The sequence below is a fragment of the Tupaia chinensis genome, unplaced genomic scaffold, assembly GCF_000334495.1.
Source record: "Tupaia chinensis unplaced genomic scaffold, TupChi_1.0 Scaffold143797_1, whole genome shotgun sequence".
NCBI lineage: Eukaryota > Metazoa > Chordata > Mammalia > Scandentia > Tupaiidae > Tupaia > Tupaia belangeri.
In genome coordinates, this window is record NW_006203647.1 from 2755 (window position 1) to 11834 (window position 9080).

General features: G+C 36.6%; 1 pseudogene; it reads left to right on the forward strand.

Annotated features, from left to right (window-relative positions):
• Positions 1-7728: 7728 nt before the first annotated feature.
• Positions 7729-8518, forward strand: LOC102493935 (40S ribosomal protein S6 pseudogene; annotated as a pseudogene).
• The last annotated feature ends 562 nt before the right edge of the window (positions 8519-9080 follow it).

Below are 9080 nucleotides of genomic sequence, written 5' to 3' on the forward strand. Positions count from 1 at the left end.
CAAGTGCTGAGGGAAAAATAGAACTGTCAAGTAGAAATTCTACCTATAGTTAAATCTCCTTTAGAAATTAAGGAGGTGGGAAGAAGAATCCTCTTAGATAAAGAAAAACTAAAGAAATTTTTTTATTAGCAGGTCTGTCCTTTAAGAATGGCAAAAGAGAATTCTTCAAACAGAAATAAAATAATAACAAAGGAATCCTGAAGCATCAGGAAAGAAAAGGAACTACAGAAGAACGTAAGAGTACACACAACAGACAACAGTTCTTGTGATGTTTATAAATAAGATTTAATGATGGAAACAAAATTTATATCACCATCTACTCAAAACAAGGATATTTAAAAAGTGGATGAATGTGGAAGACTTAATGTTAAGTGAAGCAACCAGACTATGAAAGAGAGACACTGTATGTCCCCACTCAATATATACTGAATGTCCACACTCTATAGCAGAAACTGAAAGATGGGAAGGTACAATAGTAGGGAGAGCACCTGTAGACACCACAGTATAAGAAGGGGTGGGTGAGCAGGTGGGTAACAGGGTGGGAGGAAGGGGATGGGTGAAAAAACATTTAATAGATACACGAGTGATAAGTTATCTGTTGATGATAATGTATATGGTAAATCTCTGACCTGATTGATAAGCACTACATCTATGCTGGAAAAAAAAAACATTTTATACTATGCAAAGATGCACAGTGATTAAATGTAAATTTGGAAAGTGTTGAAAAATTGTAATTTTTTTAAAAAATGAGGGATATAAATGAAAGCAAGGTTTTCACACTTCACTTGAAGTGGTAAAATTTTGATGCCAATATAGATATGTGATAATATATATATGCATTATATAGAGAGAAAAAGAGAGAGACTTTTGCCTTAGGACACATGTGCTCACTGAGAAAGAGAGACAAGAGACAGTGAGAGGGGGAACCAGCAGTTAGCGTAATGGCTATGTCGCTGGACTCCCACGTAGTCGACCGCGGTTCGCGTCCCGGACCCGGTGGCTTAAAACTCACGCTGGGCGCGTGTGCGTGTGTGCCCAAGATCCCGAGAGGAGAATGGAGGAGAAGGGATTGCGGCGTGACCATCCCCCCTGGGGGGTGATTTCTCGCTTTCTGTCTCTATGTCTCTCTCTGTCTGTCTGGTGAGCACACGCGCCCTATAGCGAAAATCTCTCAAAAAAAAAAGACAGTGAGAGGGAAAGTGAGAAATCATACCCCAAGGGAAATGGCCATGCTACAACCCCTTCTCTTCCATTCCCCTCCCAGGAACTTGGGCACACATGTGCACACACACACACACACACACACACACACATCCAGCATGAGTTTCAAGCCAGGTCTGGGACTCAAACTGTAGTTGGCCATGTGCGAGTCCAGCAACATAACCGCTATGCCATATGCTGGCCCAAACATATCTACATTTTTAATAGCTAGAGTAACCACAAAAGAAAACTATACAAGCAGATACACTAACAAACATTGTAAATAAATCAAGATGGATGTCTAAACCTTATTCACATAACTCTCAGAAAACAAGTAAAGAGAAAAAGAGGCACAAGAAACAAAACAAAAAAAGCATGTATTAAAATAGCAGACAGACAGGAACCAGCCGAATCATATATAATGTAAATAACCCATTTCTATAACACTCTTGGAATGGCAAAATTATAGAAATGAAGAATCAAGTGGTTGTCAGGGTTCAGAGGTGAAAAACGAGTCAGGTAGAAGTGGAGGTGGGCGTAATTTTAGAGGGGCAATGTGGAGGATCTTAAGGATAAAGGAACTAATTTGTATCTTAACTGTGGGGGCAGACACATGAAGCAATGCATGTGATAACTACACAGAACTATGTATACATACACGAATGAGTAAAAATAAAATTTGAGAAATATGAGTAAAATCAGAGGATTGCATTGTTGTCAATATCTAGGGTTGTGATGTATTTTTTGCAAGATAAAACTACTGATGAAAAATATAGACTACAAAGGATTACTCATTTTTTTCTTATAACTATATGTAAATCTACAATTATCTTAAAGTTTTAAAATATACAGTTTCCCCTTACCAATAATCAGGGAAACTCATGAAGAAACATAGTAAGAAATACATATTTTATTCAACTAGTAAGGGAAAGATTTTTTAAAGATTTTTTTTTGCCACAGGGTGCATGCACTTGCCAGAGAGACAGAGAGAGAGAGACAGAAAATGAGAATTCATCCCACAGGGGGATGGTCATACTGCAATCTTTCTCTTCTATTTTCCTCTTGGAACTGTACACAAACACATGTGCCCAGAGTGTTTTTCAGTCCACCAGGTCTAGGACTCAAACCCATAGAGTTGGCCATGTAAGATCCAATGCCTTAACCATCTGCTGTCCCTAATAGAGAAACATTTTTTTTTTTGAATTTAAAGTGTAAAAGCCACAACACAAGTCTAACACCAAAGTGTGTATTAAGTATTACCCCAGTGTTTCTCGAAGTTTAGTGGCAGTTCAATCAAGGAATCTATAAGTGGTATGGTATTTTCAGATTAAAAAAAATTAGGGAAGCAATTTTTCATATAAAGGAGACAAGCTTGAAAGATGTTAGATTATGATTCACACTTTCATTATATAAGCTTATTTTTTGCACTTGGAAATTATACTATAAGGAATCAGTCTCAGTGAACATTCAAGGTTACAAAATGTAAGTCACCTTGGAAAAGTGTTTTCTTAACATTTGTATATGCATAAATTTTATTTTTATTTTGGTAGCATGGTCTATCAAAGTGAATCACTGGTTCAAAAGCAGCTCATTAAAGAGAAAAGATAGTGGTAAAAACAGATAGAGGAATATATAAACTAACTCAGGCTAACACTGTAAAAACCAAAAGCAAAGATGACACAAAGAGACCACAAGTTCTCCATTAAGCCTCAATAAAATAATGTAGGGGGCATTTAACTTTCTGCCATAAACAATTTGAAAACAAGAAAAGAAATTATAATCAATGGTTTATAGATGCTGGATAACAAGAAGCAAAGGACTACAATCCTAACAACAATCCAGGACTGAGCCTAAAGGAAAGCAAAACAAAGTAAGTGCTATGGTTGCTAGAGCATACTACCGGAGCCAATGCCCTGGCCACTGCACTAGAAGCGTGCTCACAACCAGAGCCTGGTGATCAGCTGAGTTGAGAAAACAATGATTACAGTTTAACAAAAAATTTTAAGTTAGAATTTATAGGAAATGATAAAAAAGATGAGGTAAAAATACACAAAGAAAACTGAAGAGATTAGCAGAAGGTTCCCTCAAGTCATTAGCTGAGTAGTAATCTATATGTGTAAAAGGGAAAACTATTGAGTCCTTGAAAAAATCATGACTTTTTAAAAACTGTTTTTCTATGCAAAAATGCATCATGACTTTCCTGATGATCCAATAATTAAAATGAAGTACAGGACCACCAAAAAAAGTAGAAAGCTAAACAACTCTTGAAACACACAAAGCTAGGAATAGTTTGTGCTCCACACAAAAACAGAAGAAAGATCTCAAACTACAGGAGATACTACGTAAAGCTCTGAGAAGGGATACAGTATGGGATTAAATGAGTAATAAACTAAGTTCTGCTGATCCATTCTAATAAGTCTTTTATGCTAACCCCCAAAAAAATGCTCAAATTGGTATTAGATCATTTAACTGCACATCAGTACAAAGTCCAACAGTTTTTGAAGCAATACAACAAATTCCAATAGCCAACAAGATAAAAATATACAATGTCCAATATGCATTAAAAATTAACAAGTAGGGACAGCAGGTGGAATAGAGGTTAAAGCACCGGATCCCACATACCCAACAGTTCATGTCCTGGACCCGGGTTTGAAAATCACACTGGGCACATGTGTGTGTGTCCAACATCCCAAGAAGAAAACGGAGAAGAAAAGACTATAGCATAGCCAATTCCCTTGGAGGGAGATTTCTCACTTCCCTCTCTTCATCTCTTTCTGTCATTGTTTCTCTCTGGTGAGTACAAATGCCCTATAGCAAAAACTAAATGTGTGTGTGTGTGTGTGTGTATAAATAAAGAAGAAAAGTCAAATAGAAGGACACCAGAAATAACACAGAAGACAGAATTTAGAACAGAACATTTCGAAGACTTTTATTGATACGTTCAAGTATGTTCAATAACATTGAATAAAACATGATGATAAACAAATAGAAGATTAAAAAGACTAAAATGGAATGCCTAACAATTAAAAATATAGTATTTGAAATACAAAACATATTAAATGGAATTAACTTAAATTATTTTAATTAGCTAAATTAACTTAATTAAATCTAAAATATGAAAATAGAAACTACCCAAAATGAAGCACAGAAGCAAAAAACAACTGAAAAACAATGAACAGAGTATCAAAGACCTCTAAGACAATATCAAGCTGTCTAATCTACAGTGATCATCATCCAAATACATGATCTTGGTGGAGGGGTGAACAGAAAAAATAATGCCCCACAAAACCAAGAAGCTCAATCAAAGTTGGAAAGGCGGAAATAACGAAACTCACAAAGAATATTATGATCAAGTGATAAAGAAGAACAAGCAGAGGAACAAAGAATGACAACTGATTTCTCGTTAGAAAAAATGCAACTCAGAAGACAACAGACTCATACTTTTAAATTACAGTAATCCATCTTTATCCACATTTTGACTAATAATTTCAGTCACTAGAGGTCAATCATAGTCCAAAAACAGGTGAGTATAATACAGTATGTCAGATATTCTGACAGAGACAGGAAAATCACATTCACGTAACTTTCAGTAAGTATATTGTTATGATTGCTCAATTTTATTATCAATGATTGTTGCTCATCTCTTACTATGCCTAAATATTAATTAAATTTGTTCACAGTATTGCACATAGGAAGAAACATACCATGTACTGGGTTTGGTACAATTCATGGGTTTATGTACTGGGAGTTTCTGAAATGAATCCCTCACAGATAAGGGAGGACTACTATGCCACCGCAAAGGTAACAGAACTTCGACATGTACTAGGGTGAAGGGTAACTACACACCTAGAATTCTGTATCAAAAACAAAAATAATTATTAAAATTCTAGACCCAGCAAAAATGAAAAAAATAAAATAAAAATTTTCAAATCAAAGTTTTCTCTCCAAGAAATAATGAAAGTGTGTCAGACAGATGAAAATGATACCTGATACCAGATAAAATCTAAAGTTATATAGATGAATAAACAGCATAGAAGAAACTTGACACATACATAAGTTGCAAGATGTTATCTTTTTTTTTTTTTTTGAGAGGTTTTTTGCTATAGGGCATGTGCGTTCATCAGACAGACAGACAGAGACAGTAGGCTGAGCCATTCACAGCTCTGTGGCCAACATCTTAAAACCAGGATATGGGTAATATATGCAACTTTTTTTTAAATAAAATAACCAAGAGGGTTTTTTTTGTTTTGTTTTGTTTTGGAGAGGTTTTTTCTATAGGGTGCGTGCGCTCGCCAGACAGACAGAGAGAGAGACAGAAAATGAGAACCCACCCCCCCGGGGGGATGGCCATGCCACAATCCCTTCTCCTCCTTTCTCCTCTTGGGATCTTGGGCACGCACGCACACGTGCCCAGCGTGAGTTTTAAACCACTGGGTTCGGGATGCGAACCATTAGCCATTACGCTAACTGCTGGTCCCTCAAGATGTTATCTTTTCTGTCTCTCTAAAATAATAAATTTCCTACGGACCCGCAGTTAGCGTAATGGCTAATGGTTCGCATCCCGAACCCAGTGGTTTAAAACTCACGCTGGGCACGTGTGCGTGCGTGCCCAAGATCCCAAGAGGAGAATGGACAAGAAGGGATTACGGCATGGCCACCCCCCCTGGGGGGTGATTTCTCGCTTTCTGTCTCTCTGTCTCTCTCTGTCAGTCTGGCAAGCACACGCGCCCTATAGCAAAAATACCTCTCAAAAAAAAAAAATTTTAATAAATAAATAAATAAATAAATTTCCTACTCAAAATAATTATAACATTTTATTGTGTGTTTACAGTAAAGAGAGAGAGATGGTATCAGCTCAAGAGAAAATGGGGGAAATGCAGATATTTAGTTTTAAATTTCTCATACTATCTATGAAATATCATGGTACTATTTAAAAGTAAAATCACAAATTGAAACCACAATGTGATACCACTTTACCCAGGTTAGTATCAAAAAAAAAAATCAAATGACAAATGTAGTTAATGGGAACCCTCTTACACTGTTGGTGGGAATGCAATTTAGTACAGCCTCTGTAGAAAACAATATGGAGGCTCCTCAGAAGACTACAAATAAGACTACCATATAGTCCAGTAATCCCACTCTTTGGTATGCACCCAAAGGATTGGAAATCACTCAATTGAAAAGAGATGTCCCATTCACGTTTACTGCAGCATTATTCACAATTACTAAGACATAAAATCAACTGAAGTCTCCAAGAACTGATAGTTTGTAAAATTGTGTCACATATATACAATGCAATACTATTCAGTCATAAGGGATAATGAGTTCCTGTCATTTGATTTAAAAGCAAACCAGACTTTGAAAGACAAAAACTGTATATCCCCACTCAATATATACCAAATAGCTGTACTCTATGGCAGAAACTAAATGATTCAAAGATAGAATAGTAGGGAGGATAAGTGTAGACAACAAAGACTAGAGAGAGGGTGAATAGTAGAGGGTGGGTGGGAGAAGCAAAGAGAAAGAACACTTAAGAGACACAAAAATGTAAAGTTCTCTATTGAAAATAATGTATATGGTAATATTCTTAAAATTAATTTATTATTTAAAAAAAGAAAAAAGCAATGAGAGCTGGCCTGAAAATACTGTGGACAGACACAGTGCACAGGAAGCTAGATCTCACATGGCTAACCGGGGTTTGCCATGCTGTTGTCATTGACTACACACTGGGTGCAAGTAGAAGTCTGTGCCTAAAATCTTTACTGGAAGGAGGATTGAAGGAAAAACATTGTGGTGTGACCAGAGCCATTGGGGGAAGTGCTCACTCTCTCTCACCCTCTTGTATTTAAATAAATAGATAAACAAATAAGGAAACAAAAGAAGAAAATAGTGACCAAAACATCAACATAAAGGGGATGGTAAAACACATAAAATCAAAACATATAAAAGCAATACATTACTGGGGATTTCAACACCCACCTGGACAGATCATCTAGACAAAAAAAATAAAGAGATACAGGATCTAAATAAAGCCATACATAAAATAGACTTGACAGACAATTATAGAACATGTCACCCAACAACCACAAAATGCACATTCTACTCACCCCTACACAGAACATTTTCAGAGATCAACCACATAATAGGGCACTAAATAAGCCTTTACAGATATATAGAAACCAAATCCAGCATCTTCTATGACCACAATGGAATTAAACTTGAAATTAACTGCAGAAAAAAAAGCTCAAAAATATACAAACACATGGAAAGTAAACGACCTACTCCAATGACTTAGCAACAACTGAAGAAATTAAAACTGATATCAAGGTATTCACTGAAACCAATAATGAACATGAGAGTTTTCTTAACCTATGGGACACACCAAAAGCAGTCGAAAGTGAAAAATTCATAGCAATTAGTGCTCATAAGAAAAAACCAGAAAAGTGGCAAAGAGATAACCTAATCACATATCTCTAGAAATGGTAAAAAAGGAAAAATAAGCTCTTTTCCGTGGCGACTCAGAGGAGGTCAGCTGCTTCAAGATGAAGCTGAATATCTCCTTCCCAGCCATGGGCTGCCAGAAACTCATTGAAGTGGACGATGAACGCAAACTTCGTACTTTATGAGAAGTATACAGCCACAGAAGTTGCTGCTGACGCTTTGGGTGAAGAATGGAAGGGTTATGTAGTCCGAATCAGTGGTGGAAATGACAAACAAGGTTTCCCCATGAAGCAGGGCATCTTGACCCACTGCCGTGTCTGCCTGCTACTGAGTAAGGGACATTCCTGTTACAGACCAAGGAGAACTGGAGAAAGAAAGCACAAATCTGTTCGGGGTTGCGTTGTGGATGCCAATCTGTTCTCAACTTGGTTATTGTTAAAAAAGGAGAGAAGGATATTCCAAGACTGACTGATACTACCGTGCCTCGTCGCCTGGGGCCTAAGAGAGCTAGCAGAATCCGAAAACTTTTCAATCTCTCTAAAGATGATGTCCGCCAATACGTTGTAAGAAAGCCCTTAAATAAAGAAGGTAAGAAACCTAGGACCAAAGCACCTAAGATTCAGCATCTTGTGACGCCATGTCCTGCAACACAAACGCTGGCATATTGCTCTCAAGAAACAACGTACTAAGAATAATAAGGAAGAGGCAGCAGAATATGCTAAACTTTTGGCCAAGAGAAAGGAGGCTAAAGAAAAATGACAAGACTGCGAAGAGACGCAGGCCGTCCTCTCTGAGAGCTTCTACTTCTAAGTCTGAATCCAGTCAAAAATAAGATTTTTATGAGAAAGAAAGAAATAAAATCAGATCTCAAAAAAAAGAAAGCAAAATAATAATAATGAAGATTGAAGGAGAATTAAATCAAATAGAGAATTAAAGAACTACACAAAAAGTAAACAAAGCCATAAGTGTTGAAAAGATAAATAAAACTGATACACTGTTAACTAGACTAATCAATAAGAACAGAAAAATGAACCAGATAAACAAAATGGCAATGAAACAGGCAATATTACAACATAACAACAAAAAAAGAAAGATCATGAGAGAATACCATGAGCCACCAAACAAGAAAACCTTGATGAGACAGACACATACAATTTACCAAGGTTGAACTAGGAAGACATAGAAAGTCTGAATAGACCAATAAGAAGCAAAGAAACTGAATCAGCAGTAAACAGTCTCTAAACAAAGAAAAGCCCAGGTCCCAATGGCTTCATTTCTGAATACTGTAAAATTTGTAAAGAAGAGCTAACCACAAGTCTTATCAAACTATTTCTGAAGATCCAAAAGGAAGGAATCCTTCCATATTCATTCTATGAAGCCTCCATCACCTTCAGAGAGGACATACAAAAAAAAAAAAAAAAAAGAAAGCTGCTAACCAG